General features: G+C 44.6%; 1 long non-coding RNA gene across 2 annotated transcripts in view; it reads left to right on the forward strand.

The window, feature by feature from the left end:
• The first annotated feature begins 417 nt into the window (after positions 1-417).
• Positions 418-14,925, forward strand: part of LOC127750673 (uncharacterized) — a 20,524-nt gene continuing 6,016 nt past the window's right edge. The window contains exons 1-3 of one of the 2 annotated variants that reach the window (XR_008011802.1): positions 418-582; positions 858-946; positions 1,023-1,156. This is a non-coding gene — a long non-coding RNA (uncharacterized LOC127750673). The remainder of the gene's footprint in view (positions 583-857; positions 947-1,022; positions 1,157-14,925) is intronic. The other variant, XR_008011801.1, reaches the window with a different exon arrangement.

Raw genomic sequence — 14,925 nt, forward strand, 5'->3', positions numbered from 1 at the left:
AAAAATATTTTTTTAATGTTTTCTAAGGGGTAACTCATCAAAGTAGAGCCCCGTGGGCGAAAATTTCGTCCGTTTGGCTCTATCATTAACCGTTTAGGCGCCACATGGAGTTTTTGACGAAAACAAGCGAAAAAAAGTACAACCCTGCATGTATAGTCGAAGTGACGGGAAGTTGACGGGCCGGAGGCCCGTATCTTTGTGTTCATATTTGCGATACCCGACTCAGGTGTCAGCGCCGCAGGCCTAGGTAGATGTATGCCAGGCGCGTCACAGCGCAACAGTGTTTCGTGAGATATCGCGAAGCCTGTTACGCGAGACGTGGTCTGGCTACATCTACCTAGTCTGATACACAGCGAGTGAGAAGTTCGGGGTGTGACCCACGGGTGCAACGGTCTGTAGCTGCCCGCGCGAGTCAATTAAACACCGGCTCAGCAAAACTTAAGCCGGCCCTGCTGCCCCGCTCGTAGCGCGCTGGCTGCGCCGGCAGATGCCGCCGCCTGCTGCGACCTAGCGGCGAAGCGCGCAACTACTTGGAGGGTAGGGCCGTTCCAGCCAAGACAGCTGAGATCATCCGCTGATAAGGTTCGTAGTTCTCGTAATCTTAGTTAATACTTTTCTTGATTGTGTGGGGGTGTCAATGGGTCTAGTTCTTACGCCAATGTTCTGCTGGGTAGTGGAAATTGGATTACTTTCCATTTACATTGCTGCTTAGTGGAAATATGATTAGGCTACTTTCCATTTCTATTGCTGCTTAGTCAAAATCAACTTTATAAGCATATGAGAATAAACTTACTCTCATTCAGTAATGATTGCATTGTCTTATTGTTCTTGTTGTGTAGTTTTGGTCACTATTGCAGGTGGGGTCAACACATTATGGAGGTTTGGATTGCAGCTGTAAAGTATATATTGCCCACTTATCGCCACTTATGCCAGCCCAAAGGATATAGTAAGTTGAATGGTGGTACAAAAACTATTTTGGGATTTCTTATTAATCTAATTTATTATTTTCTTGTTTGTTTTAGTTTCAAATTGCAGAGTATTGCTTTCACTACCCGTAAATGAGTCTCCTGGACATGCCTGTAGCAACTTTGCCATGCGCAAACCTGATTTTAAATTATTTCAAAATACAATTTCATGAGTAACTACTGTTAATAGTGTATGTAGTTGTTTGATGCCAACAATAAAAAAAATATCTGAATCATCAATGATTTAATGTTTTAAAAATTAAAGTCAAATGATATTCAAACAAAATTTGCATTGTTGGTGAGACTACCAGACGTAGTGCCATAATTTGATTCTGTGATCCTCGTGCCTGTCTTGTTATAAACATTTGGCTAATGAATAGAGCACACACACTTTCATTTCAATTTCCATCTCCAACACCAATATTTAAAAGATGAACTTGCAAACTAATCATATATCAACCTTTACAAATTTATCACAAGGACCTCATTTTACAAATTGCTTATCCTTGACAACTTTTAACAAAAAGCTTAACCCAGCAATTACATCATTCACCGCTGTTCATACCTTTAGTTGCTGCTTCATATGTTATTACCCTGCCTTGCCAACGGGTAGGTGCCGGAAGGTCCCCTCACCGGAAGGTCCCCCCTGAATATTTTATTACTTTTTAAATAGTTTTTGAATAAAATATTTAAAAAAATTAAAATATTGTAAAATAATAAAAAAAGGTATTCTGGAGGGCCGAGAAATTTTTCATACTGCACCCGACAACAAGTTCGGCTGTTCCCGCGCCGCAGCCGAGTGTTTGAAAACCAAGATGGCCCAGAAGCCCTGTGATCCGTCTGCTTATGTGAAAAAATATTAGTTTATTATTTCTTTCGTCCGGTTCTTTCGCCTTATCGACCTCCTTGCCTTTCATTCGTCGATAGTAAGAGCATTTGGATTTGCTAAAAGCTTTAGCCTGCTAGAAACAAATGTTTATTGTGCTTGACAAAGCATTTAACGTATGAATTGAACCTCTTATGTTGACAAGTCATTCAATCTTTATTTATTTCAGGCACTTGTACTACCTCTAGGCGCCGCGGCTCGTCTATCGCTGTCTAGTCGACATTTGAAGTTCTTAGTGTCTGTCTTTTCATAATGCTTTCAACTTCACCTTACCTATATTCATGACATGCTATCAAGTAGAATAAATATGCAACAATAAAAGCAGGTAAAAACTTGGCAGTCTTTCTTGTTCCTCTAATCATTTGGAAATGCAAATGTATGAATGTCGCTCACCTGCAGGTGAGCGACATTCCATTCGTACAGTTAACGGGGTAAAGGTGTGAATTTTTCCTTACCTGCAGGTGAGCGACATTCACACACTTGCATTTCCAGCATGAAGTATTGCTATAATGGAGTAGGTACTAAGTACGTCGAAATGTGCGCCGCGCTGGCTGGCGAAGCTATCTCCTCTTAGCCAGTGTGCTGAGAAATCTCACGAGGTAAGTTTTTCAAAGCCTATGGTCTACTGCAACTAATGATGCCCTTGTTTTGAGTGTAGCATCATTTAAACTGGAGCTACGCCGGTGTGGCGTGAAGATCATACCCTATGGTGGACATGCTCCCGGGGGCAGAACCATCACGTGATGGTTTTGCCCCTCACTTCAGGGGGGGATGACTATCACGTGATAGATATGCCCCCCTTCAGAGGGGGCATAACCATCACGTGATCGTTCTGCCCCCCAAATGGGAGCTCCCACTGGGGGGGGGGGGGGGGCAGATCATCACGTTACGTAGGGCCCCGTGCGTTAACATTGAGCACGGGGTAGCTGAGCGAAGTGCATTAAAACGTAGGAGTACGTGCAGCAGCCCGTAGTGGCTGAGCTTTAGTCGTACCGTCCGAGAGAAACGTGAGCCAGTACAGACAGACAGAAAGACACACGGCCAAAGAGTTCTCTGCACCCCACATCACAGCAAAGGCTTCGCAAGCTCAGCCAATAACAGTAGTTGTAACAAATATAGAACAAAACTAATGAATGTGGGTCCACCTAATAGGTAGGCAACCAGTTCTCTGCTCCACGAACGTGAGCGATTGGGCGGGGGAGTCGCTCCAATTATTCTATAGTGAGCCACCTAATGGATGGGGAATTTTATCTGTTTGTTTTCTGATATTTTTTTTTTCTGATTTTTTCTAAACCTTTTCCCTGTTTTTTTTTGTTTTTTTTTACGGATTTAGTTTCAAAAGTGTGTACCCTATTTTTTATTATGTGAAGTATACCCTGTATATGTGCGTGGCGTGGCGACGTTTGGCAGCTGCACCCTTCCCGATCATAGAGACGCCAATTTCAGTGTAGCCTCTCCTTGGGTGTGTGTGGTTTTTTTTCTAGCCAGAACCGCGGCACACTCAACACTCAACCACATTACATGCAGCGAGTTTTTGAAGTTGACAGTGGAGCTCTCAGCGGAGCTCCCGTAGTTTCAGTCACTTTGTACTGTGGGTGCGCACTGTCGCGCTGAGCATCGATTGTCCTTTTGCTCGCTAGCTCTCTGAGCCCCCTCCAACCGCGTCAGAGAGCGTTCAACATGTCGAGTGAACAGACGGCATTATTTGCGCTATTTCTCTGCTTAGCCGCAGTGGAAGCTTCCGGAAATGCGGTCACGGTACGGCGGCGTTGTTGTTGTACTGTGTGTTGCAAAATGGAGCTAGGGACATGGGACAGGTGATTTAGGTGGTTTGGGGGTTCTAAAACGCCCCGTCACCACTTTTTTGAGGGAATATCCATTTTTTTTTATTTTCTTTTGAACGAAACACTTGTTCGCGGCGCGTTAATTGGTGCACTCAGAACAAAGATTACACGGGAAGCTAAAACATTTGCAAACATTTGGAGCTAGGCAGCTAAAAGTTAGCAAGGTAGTTACCGCTTGCTCTAGAGCTATTGCGAGCTATTGTTTTGTTTTGTTTTTTTTTCGTTTTCGTTTTAGCATTACAGCTAAATTTTGGCTGTTCAGCTCCGAAAATAAGTTGTCTATACACAGCAAATGTTTTATCGGCACATATAATTTTTTACTAAGTGTACAATGCAGAAGTGAGAAAACAACGAGGGAAACAAATTGGAAAGTTTTTGAGAATCACTTACATCTATAGGACGCATCGATCTGTGTATTTTGTGTAGGTTCTGACGTCTCGTATGGTACGTCAACGTCGACCCGAGGTCCCGTGCGCCCTGACTCTGATACCTCCACTCTTCCAACGGGCTGACAATGATTCTGCCGTATACCCACCGCGCTTGTTCGTGTTTGGCACAACAGATTGGCTGGATGAATTTTTGCAGCGATTCCCAAGCATTGCCACGATTTATGTGTTTACTACGGTAAACGTGTCAAAGGTATCGTGCCAGGAACTGCTTTCAGGGGGAAGACCATGGTTCTACAATTATCCGATTTCGGGCATTATTATTTTTAATTCACATATCTCGTTTCAGTTTGAGGACTTTTTCCTGTCTGAGATGATGCCATCTTCGACCATTGTGCTCCGCATCGCTGTTGATCAACCATTTTTGGTCCCCAGAAGGATGCGCTACATTGCTTGGGCATCAGCTGAGGTCGAGGCCGAGGACGAGGCCAAGGCCGATGACTGGATGTCTGATTTGTCGTTAAGGGATCCGTGCAACAGATTCGTCCGCATGATGTTCACGATACGACCACGAGGCACGACGCACGTGTTTTCCGTGCCAACGTTTTGCGACTACGACGCTGGGGACGCTGGGCAACCCAGCATGGCAAAGGCTGAACTGCTCGGCGTCTGGTCACCCGGCGCCGGCTGGTCGGCCCCGCACGTGCCCATCTTCCCACCGCTCTGCGCCTCCTGGCGGCCCCCACCGGACGGAGAGCCCCTGCTCGCGGAGATGTTCATATTTGGTGGAAAAGCTACTACAGTGGGCGACTTCACGAGGTCAGAGGCGTATGAGATACTACGGTTGTTGAGAGACTCCTCCGGCTTGGTGTTTCAGACAAAGTTTCGGGCGCCACCCGCGACGATGGTTTTGATGCCGTTCATCGCAGCAGAAACGTGCCGCCTCGACGTACTGGCATTTCCAAAAAATTCTTACCCGCCTGTAGGCACTGAGTTTCACTCGGAACTAAGTTTATTTCCATGGGGGCTCGACCACTCTGTGTGCGTAGTGCCGGCCGGCGCAGGCAAACCGCGCCATGTTCTGTACCCGATAACCGCCGAGTACACACCCGCTGTTTGGGCTGCGCTTGCGGCCGTGGTTCTCACCGTGGTGACCTGCCTGTACCTCATGCGTCACGACGAGAGTGTCCAGGAGCTAGTCCTCCAGACGCTCTCGCCTCTGCTGGGGCAGCCGTTACGCGACAGGTGGACGGGGCCGCAGATAGCCGTACTCGGGGGATGGCTGCTGACCTGCTTGGTTGTGGTTGGCGCGTATCAGGGGCAGCTACTGGGCTTCATCTCAGTTCCTCCCCAAAACAGAGAGATCAACTCCTGGCAGGACTGGCTGGAAAGCGACTTAGTTTTACTAGGGACAAACCGGTTTTCAATATCATATGCCCCTGATGATGTTCTGTACGGTTTGACAGAAGATAGATTAGTTCGAAGTACTGCTGTACTGCTGAAATCTGCTTTTGAAATCATCGCGACTCAGCGGAATGCTAGCTTCATCATAAGCAAGCATGGTTTTGACATAGAATCATCGCAACTATCGGAAGTAGAGGAAGAATATTTAAGTAGGACACACACTTTTGTTGTGAACACCGCAATGGCTCAATCCAATTTTTTTACCACAAAGGGGTCGCCGTTCGAAAAACCCCTTCGGAAACTATTAGGGCGTATTCACGCGGCCGGTGGTCTCCGTCAAAATCCAAAATATAAAAAATATCTCCCACAGGCTACGGACGACGTACCCATTTCCTTAATTAATGTAATGCCTGTCTTGGGGGTGTATATTGCCGGTAACATTTTTGCAGTGTTTACTTTCCTACTTGAATTTTTTCTGCCAACCGAAAGAAAATATTGTTGTATATAAACGCCGCGAAAACCTTAAAATCAGTTCAATAAACACTGCACTGTACACTACACTGTAAATGTAAACTATTGTCGATATAATTGGCTGGCCTTGCCTCTAGCCTCGTCCCGTAAACAAACATGCAGTTCTCGTTAAAATCCTCAAAAGTAAATATACACAGGCATCCCGGGTGGAAGGATCTGTACTTCTAACTGTAATGGCGCACTGTATACGGGTCACATTTACAAATGCATCTAAAGTGTGTACAAAATCATGTCAAATTGTGTTAGGACTACATATGTTAACGCTTATTGAAAATATTGTCAGAATGTATAAAATGTGCAGCTGTAGCATGTAGTTAGATCACAGTTTAAATGCAGATCTCTATACTTTTCTGCAGTTTAAACGCAGTTTTACTTCAGAAAAACTGTAGTTTTTTCGGAATCCGCACAGTTTAACTGCAGTTTGGGCGGTTAGTTTCGAACTGCACTCCGGACAAGATATGCGAAGTACAAACAAAACCTACAGTTGGAATCATACTTAAAGTGCAGTGTTCAAAACTTCGTTCAAAATTTTTTTCCGGGAAGTTCTTCTACTCCCACCCTTATACCTTTCCCCACTCCCCCCTTGCACCCAATTAATTGATTGTAGAACTCTTACCTTGATGAAAGTTGATGGGAGTTGAACCTCGGACCTCGGAGTTGGTAGCGCAGAACGATGACCACTTTTTTTTTTTCGAAAACATCTTTATTGTGTAAAAAATACAACAGGGAAAAATGCGATAACAAAGATATTGTTTGTTAGATGTTATAAAATGAATAAATTGTGGTTATAAAGTTAAAGAACTTTTAAAAAAACCCTGTCATAAATTGTTTGGTCTAGTTGGATCCATATTTGAAATCACAGCGAGTGCCGCCATCATGCCGTCGCTACTCTGCGCCATTGCAGACGCTTGGCAGCTCAATACTCCCTTCCCATCCTGCAATCTATACTCCCTGCCTCCCCCCTCCTCGCGAACTGCTTTACATTTTATTCCTCATTCATTTTCAAAAATCAGATTTTACACACAGTACAGTTCAAGTTCAAGTTTCACAAATTAATTTCAACGTTTTGATTTCTTCTGTTTCTATCTTCTCGTTTGCACCCCACCCCCCTCTGGACTGTTTGATGCTCCTCTTTTCTTCTCGCTTGCCTCTTTCATAACTTTTGCGAAATCAATCAGATTCTTGCCAAAAACCTCTTGCTTGCCGTCCGCCCCCTCCAGAGCTTTTGCCTCTCCGCCTGCTGTCGTCTGCTCGCCCGCCGCTGGATCTTGTTGTAGGTGTTGGCACTCGTTGCCGCGCGGCGAGACGTCGGCTGCTGGCTCCGGCTCCGCAACGTCAGCTGATGTTGTTGTTGGCGGTGGCTCGCTGGCGGCGCGCTGGACAGGCATCTCTTCCTCCTCCCCCTCTTCCCCGCCGGCCGGATCGCTGTCTGCTAGAGAGGCTGCGTCCGCTGCCTCCTCCGTCCCGGTCGCGTAGCGTTGGGGACACCTCGCACGCAGATGTTCTTGCGAGTCGCAGATACGGCACGTTCTCGGCTGGCCGGCGTATTCTACAACGGCCTCGTGCCCCAGAACCTCGATGTAGGAGGGCACATCTTCTGACAGAGCAATCGTCACCAACCTCATGCCGTTCAAAATTCCAACGAACGGTCCGCTCTTAAACCGCCCCCACTCAAGCTTCAAACAAACACCGTACTCACTCAGATGGTCCTTGAGGGCGGTCATGCCGGCCTCGGGTGGAAGGTTCCTCACTTTCACGAAAGAGAGGGGGGCCCCGTTTTTTGAGACGTACACATCTTGCTTTTGTCCGGCGCTGTCGATGAACTTGAGTGATGGGTTCTTCAAAATCTCACGAATCTTCTCTTCCGTCTTCTCCCCCTCTCGCAGTTTCACATGGACAATCTTCCCGCCGTACTCTTCTTGCACGGCCAAAACATCTTCAACGCTCACCCCCTTACTTTTCAAATACTCATTCAGATCATCCAGCGGCGGCTTCTTCTCTCTGAACGTCAGCGATATCGTGTTGGTCCTGAGACTCATCTTCACCACACAAGCCAAGAACACACACACAAAAACACAATCTCACTCCCTCGCCCCCTCCTCTGGTCCGTCAGGTGGACCCGGCCGCACGTCCGCTCGCCTCGGCTGCCAGGCGTGGACTACTGAGCCACTACGACACCGTGGCTCTGGTCCCGCAGTAACTCAATGACATGCCAAGCGCTCCGGTCCGACTCCCCGCCAACTCACACTCAGTTCACCGCACTCAAAACTCAGTTTTTAGCAGATGATACCTTAATAACCTTTTGACTAAACATAAAGAATATGTAAGTAACTTTAAGGTGTCAGCTTGCTTTTACTCTCGATAAGGACAGAGAACCAAGCGGAGAGCAGAAAACAATTTATTTGGCGCTAGGGGGATCAGTGAGTGGCTGGCTGGCTGGCTGACTGGCCGAGTGTCGCTTCAGACCCCTTCCCCTTCCCAACAATACAGCGTCAGGCAGGGCAGGGGGCGGGAGCAGGAGCAGGGCCCGTCCCTGTACAACAATACTAGGCCACCGACGCCGGCCGCTCTGCTCTGCCCCTGCCCCGTCCGTATCTCATCAGCGCCGCGAGTACGCCGAATTACAAAATTGCGAGTAATAACAAGCAGCCATAAACAAATGACACCTAAATAAGAGAGAAAATTAGAAAACAGACCTATTCTTAAATTTGTATCATCTGCTTTCAAGATAGATTCTTGATTTAGATTTTTTAATACACTGTAAAAAATACCGTCGTAAATTTACAAAAATTTTGTAAACTTGAATTATAATTTAAGTTGTAAATTTACGAGAGCACATTTTTTACTCGCCTTTGGTTTTGAAGTCGATACGTACTGCATGTATTTTTACGATTCCAAATTGTTGTTTTACAACTAGCGTTAAGGAAAATTTTCCTGTAAACCTACGTACTATTTTTCACAGTGTACATAAAAGAGAAATTTATATGTATTACTAAGATATTTGTGAATACATAAGTAAATAAAAGGATATAAAACATTTACAATTGACACCTGTCGTGTAATGGTTTTGCCCCCCTCCCCCCTGAACAGAAAAATCCAAGAAATGATGGTTTTGCACCCATCTCGTGACGGATGTGCCCCCCATCCAGAGGGGGTAGAACTATAACGTGACGGATTTGCCCCCTGAGTATGGGTGGCAAACCCATCACGTGATAGTTCTGCCCCCTCCCTCTGGGTGGGGGGCACAATTATAACGTGATGATTTTGCCCCCCAGAGGGAGGGGGCATAACCATCACGTGATGATTTTGCACCCCTTTAGGGGGCAGAACTATCACGTGATGGTTATGCCCCCCCCCCCCTCCCTGAAGGGAGGCATATCTATCACCTGATAGCTGTGCCTCCTTCCTTTGGGGGGCAAAATCATCACGTGATAATTGTGCCCCCGCGGTATACCCATCACGGGGGTAAACTCATAACCTCACACCGGCCATAACGCCGCAAATCCGTTTTCCGCCATGTGCATCCCGTGTTTGTAGAGAGAGATAGAAAGAGTGAGGGTCGTAAATGTCCATGAAATAATGACCGTTTGGGACTGAGACGTTCAGGGGCTTAACGGTTGTGTACAAAAATAAGAATTTGAAGTTAAGACTTATAATCCAGAGGTCCCTTTCGAAGAAACACGACCCTCACTCTGTCTATCTCTCTCTGCAAACACGGGGTGCACATGGCGGAAAACGGATTTCCGGCGTTTGGGCCGGCGAAGCTCCAGTTTAAATGATGCTACACTCAAAACAAGGGCATCATTAGATGCAGTAGACCATAGGCTTTCAAAAACTTACCTCGTGAGATTTCTCAGCACACTGGCTAAGAGGAGATAGCTTCGCCAGCCAGCGCGGCGCACATTTCGATGTACTTAGTACCTACTCCATTATAGCAATACTTCATGTTTTCAGTGTATATTCATGACATGCTTTCAAGTAAAATAAATATGCAACAATAAAAGAAGGTGAAAACTTGGCAGTCTTTCTTGTTCCTCTAAACCCTCCACATCATTCTGCTACTCAGCTGGCAACAAACATGTCTAGGTAAGAGGGTGACAAAGCGATGGAAATGTGATCATTTATCATTTCAGTCATACGAGTACTGTGAGGGCGTGTCCACGCGTCACGGACTGATTTTTAGAAGTGTTTTTTGAACTTTATTCGCTTCTGTGCGATATACGGGAGATTTCTCGGGGTTCGTAAATGTTCCAGTTAATAACTATTAAAAGGGGCTTTCCAGAGACATATGTGCGCCACTTGTATCTTTTCAGATAGTAACGCATTCAAGTCTTAAAGCTGTCGTCACGGACTGACAAAAAGGAAACTACTCTTTTTTCATCACTCACATTTCGCTCAATTGCTCTAAAACTACCAAAGATGGCGCGAAACCAAAAAATACCCTAATTAGATATTTTTGCCTTCTATCCATGGCCCCAAAGCGCACGCGTCTATGTCTATGCGTTTAGTTGCAGCACCTCGAAAAGTACGTCGTCACGGACTGACACTTGTGATTTACTTATTGTTTCTTTATTGAAACAAGGTCATAGAAAACAAAATATCATACTTATGGCACAAAATAACACAAATATAGCTTAAACATCTCATACATGTAAAAAAAAATTATCACATTTGTTGTCAAAACACAACGTAAAAAACCAAAACAAAACAGCTCTTTCAATAATTGAGAATTTTATATAATTTTACGGTACAGTGAATTACTGCTCGACTGTACTTGAAGTGTAGTTGATGTGGTCTCAGAGAGGTTGAAATAGTTTGGAAATAGTTGAAAAAGCTGTGAAATAGAATTGAAATCCCTGAAATGGCATCGAAATAGCATTGAAATACCATTGAAATATCTGTGAAATAGCTGAAATAGCTGTGAAATAGTTGCAATAGCATTAATATAGCTGAAATAGCATTGAAATAACTGAAACAGTTGAAATAGAGGTGTGCACAAAAACGGTTCGTTATTTCCCCGTCACGCCAAGAGCGCGTCGTGCGACTGCCTCTCGGTCTGAACGCTGGAAAACCCAGACCCTCGCCGGCAGCGGACACCGGACACGAAAGCGCGGAATAGTAGCTCGAAATTTAAATCGTGGTCAGTCCGTGACATTTTCGGCGGTCAGTCCGTGACAAAGCGCGTTTTGGTGGAAAATGTCAGTCCGTGACGGCGTGTAACTCCTAAACTATCGGTGCGGCAAAAAAAAAGTTAGATGATTTTTTGTTGCTAATAATGTGCCAACGTAGGATCCGAAAGAAATTTTCGCTAGATATTGCGGTGTGCTCTCGAGACAACTAAATCCATGTTTTTCGTCACGGACTGACATTTCGTTGGAACACAATTTTCGTTGACATTTTAGGGTAGAAATATTGGAGCAGGTTCATTCCCAAGGTGGCTACCTCCCACAGGAAGGGTCGATCAAAACAACCGGTACCGAAAATCCGGGTAAAAACGATGCTTTTGACGTCGTCTGGCTAGTTGAAAAGATGCGTTTTATCGATATTCTTTTTAGTTTTTCGACTTCTGACGGCTGTGACGATTCGGGAACCGGTTATCTGTTGAAAACTCGACCGGAATGAGGTATTTTCCGAATTAGAAGAACAAGAGGAATATCGTCTGCTCCCGGACCATCAGAAAGCCTCGACCAATCAGAGAGAGCCTCTCTCGGCGTCTCTCGTGGCCGGCTCCAGAAAGGCCGTCTCTGATTGGTCGAGGCTTTGTGATGGTCCGGGAGCAGACGATATTCCTCTTGTTCTTCTAATTCGGAAAATACCTCATTAGAAACTTTGGACTGTGTACTGCACCTAGGGATTTTGAACGAAGTGAAATTTCGAATTTTGGTTCGACGCCTCCGAGTTGACAGTTACGTGGACACGCCCGTGAACGTCACTTGGAGAAATTACGAGTAAGTTCTATGGTGGGAGCCATAATATCAAAAAAGTATGAGCTTGATGTTTTCAATAGACAATCGAAATAGAAGCTGTAAATGCCAATACGTGTGGTTTATTGAACATGAGTCATGTATAGAGCTGCTTCTAAATCAAACAAGGTAGATGTACGCCAGACCACGTCTCGCGTAACAGGCTTCGCGATATCTCACGAAACACAGTTACGCTACGACGCGCCTGGCATACATCTACCTTGGCCTGCGGCGCTGACACCCGAGTCGGGTAGAGCAAAAATGTACTCAAAGATTCGAGCATCCGGCCCGTCAACCCCGTCACTTAGACTGAGCAAGCATGATTGTACATTTTTTCGCTTATTTTCGTCACAAATACCCTCTAGCGTCTAAACGGTTGGAGCTAGAGCAAAACGGACAAAATTTTCGCCCAAAGGGCTCTACTTTGATGAGTTACCCCCTAGAAAACCAGAAAAAAAATCTTTTTAAAAACAGTTATTTTTGGGACCTGTGGTTTTTGATTTTTTAAAAATCCAATTTTTGAGCTACAATGCCCATCTTCGAACTCGATCTGTCTTTTTATGACACAAAACGACCCAGAAAATCCCAGGTCGCTCAGTCAATTCGTTCTCGAGTTATCGTGCGGACAGACAGACACACACACAGACAGACAGACAGACAGACGGACAGACAGACAGACAGACAGAAAAAGTTTTTTCCGACCAGACGGAGTAATAGGCTTCGCTAATCGCTCAGCCAATCACTTTAAAATAACAAGATCAACCAACAACAGTCTAGGATTATGGTTTTTGCGGGAGCAGTTGATCTTTTATCAGACAATCTTAACACAGCTGTCCCTGGTAGGACAGCAAACTATTGAGTGTCCTAAAAACGATGGAAACATTTGAAACAAATACATACTTAAAAAGCAATTGATTGTTGGATATGATACAAGACGTGGGTGGCCTGTTCAAGACTACGGACATAAATAAGTGCTCCCGCAAGAACCATAATCCTAGACTGTTGTTGGTTGATCTTGTTATTGGCTGAGCGATTAGCGAAGCCTATTACTCCGTCTGGTCGGAAAAAACTTTTTCTGTCTGTCTGTCTGTCTGTCTGTCTGTCTGCACGTCTGTCTGTCCGCACGATAACTCGAGAACGAATTGAGCGAGCGACCTGGGATTTTCAGGGTCGTTTTGTACCATGAAAAGACAGGTCGAGTTCGAAGATGAGCATTCTAGCTCAAAAATTGGATTTTTAAAAAATCAAAAACAACAGGTCCCATAAAAGACTGTTTATAAAACTATTTTTTTCTGGTTTCCCAGTACACTGGAAATGCAAGTGTGTGAATGTCGCTCACCTGCAGGTGAGCGACATTCCATTCGTACACTTAGGTGGGTAAACGTGTGAATATTCTAGGAAAAATTCACACCTTTACCCCCCTAAGTGTACGAATGGAATATGTCGCTCACCTGCAGGTGAGCGACATTCACACACTTGCATTTCCAGTGTAGTCCTGGCGTAAAATGCTACTTACAAGAACTGCAACCCGCCTTTTTAAGCTCAGGTTGTAAAAACACAGTGATTTTTTTTACAGTGTATCAAATGTAAACTCGAAGTGAGGTGGTGAGTCCTAGGGAGTACTAAAATGAATGGTAGTGAGAAAAGCACTTCAAGAAATTCAAGGCAATCAAGCAGAGGGACTTTTTATTACCAGATAAACATAAAACCCTTTTATGAGTCAAAACAGGTGCATACGACGGGAGAATGTATTCTGACAACTACTTATTCGTTTACAGATTTTTCGCATATTTGTATTTATTTTTTCTGATTTTTAAAAATACGTTAGGAGGGAAAAATTTAGATACATTCTATTTTTTTCGATTCTAAATCTAGGTGGGCTCTAAACTAAGTTTTCAGGCCTTTGTTTTCCAACCAATTCTATAAATAATAAATAAATATTAGGTGTAGCAGCTCACCACAGCGTCGCTACAGCATCAACTCTAAGGCTTACTCTTAGTGGGTGAACTCCTCTACAGAGGGCAGCTGTTTCCATATAAACAGTCGCTAAGCAGGCCTCGTTGTCAAGTGTTGTGGGCAAAACAATAAAATAGTTTGCACACGGAAACACTAAAAACAAACTTATCTCAGTAACCGGAACCGGTATAGTTAGCTAACGAAAAGTCGTTGGGCACATTTCTATCCACTCTCACCCAGAAATGGGATTTCGTATCGACGTCGAACTAACGTCGAAATCGACCAAAGTTCGACATTGGATTTCTGGCTGGTCCTGCTTTCTGCCGCTATAGAACGTTGCATTCACGAATTTAATTCATCATCACGTGGTTCAATACATTCTTTCCCATTTTTTCACGAATGGTATGATTTGGGACCCACACTGGGACCACATGTGTATAACAAGGGATGAGAATAATTTTTTATAGTATCATTGTGGAGGTACCATTTTAGTAGGCCTTAAATTTTGAAAAGACTCCATAAAGGTACCTGATTCTTGTTACTTGTAAGATCTGTAAAAATTAGCATCTTTTAAGCCCGCGTGCCATACCTTGTCTTCCTGGAGCGCTATTCCCCGATTTTGCACCTCGCTTTCTTAAAAGACGCACTACAGTAATCAAAATTGACCAATAAACCACTCCCCTTTCCCCCTCAAATCTAAAACGCAATCGATGTTTGCAGCTATATTCAATTGGCGCCTTGCTCCGTCAAGAACAATACAGCAAGCGCTTACAATCGTACGACCAATTTGGTAAATTTGGACACACTGTATTGGAAGAATGTAAGCATGCGGCCAACATCTCTCATAATCCAACAGAACCATGTACAAAATACAGGCGAAGATAAAAATAATCAGATACATCCTTTTCCTCTTTACGTCCAAGAAACACACTGGTAAAACAAGTGTGCAATATTTGCACACCAACGTGTGCAAGTTGTGGTTTTGCACAT

The sequence above is a fragment of the Frankliniella occidentalis genome, unplaced genomic scaffold (assembly GCF_000697945.3).
Source record: "Frankliniella occidentalis isolate FOCC.00 unplaced genomic scaffold, Focc_3.1 Scaffold231, whole genome shotgun sequence".
NCBI lineage: Eukaryota > Metazoa > Arthropoda > Insecta > Thysanoptera > Thripidae > Frankliniella > Frankliniella occidentalis.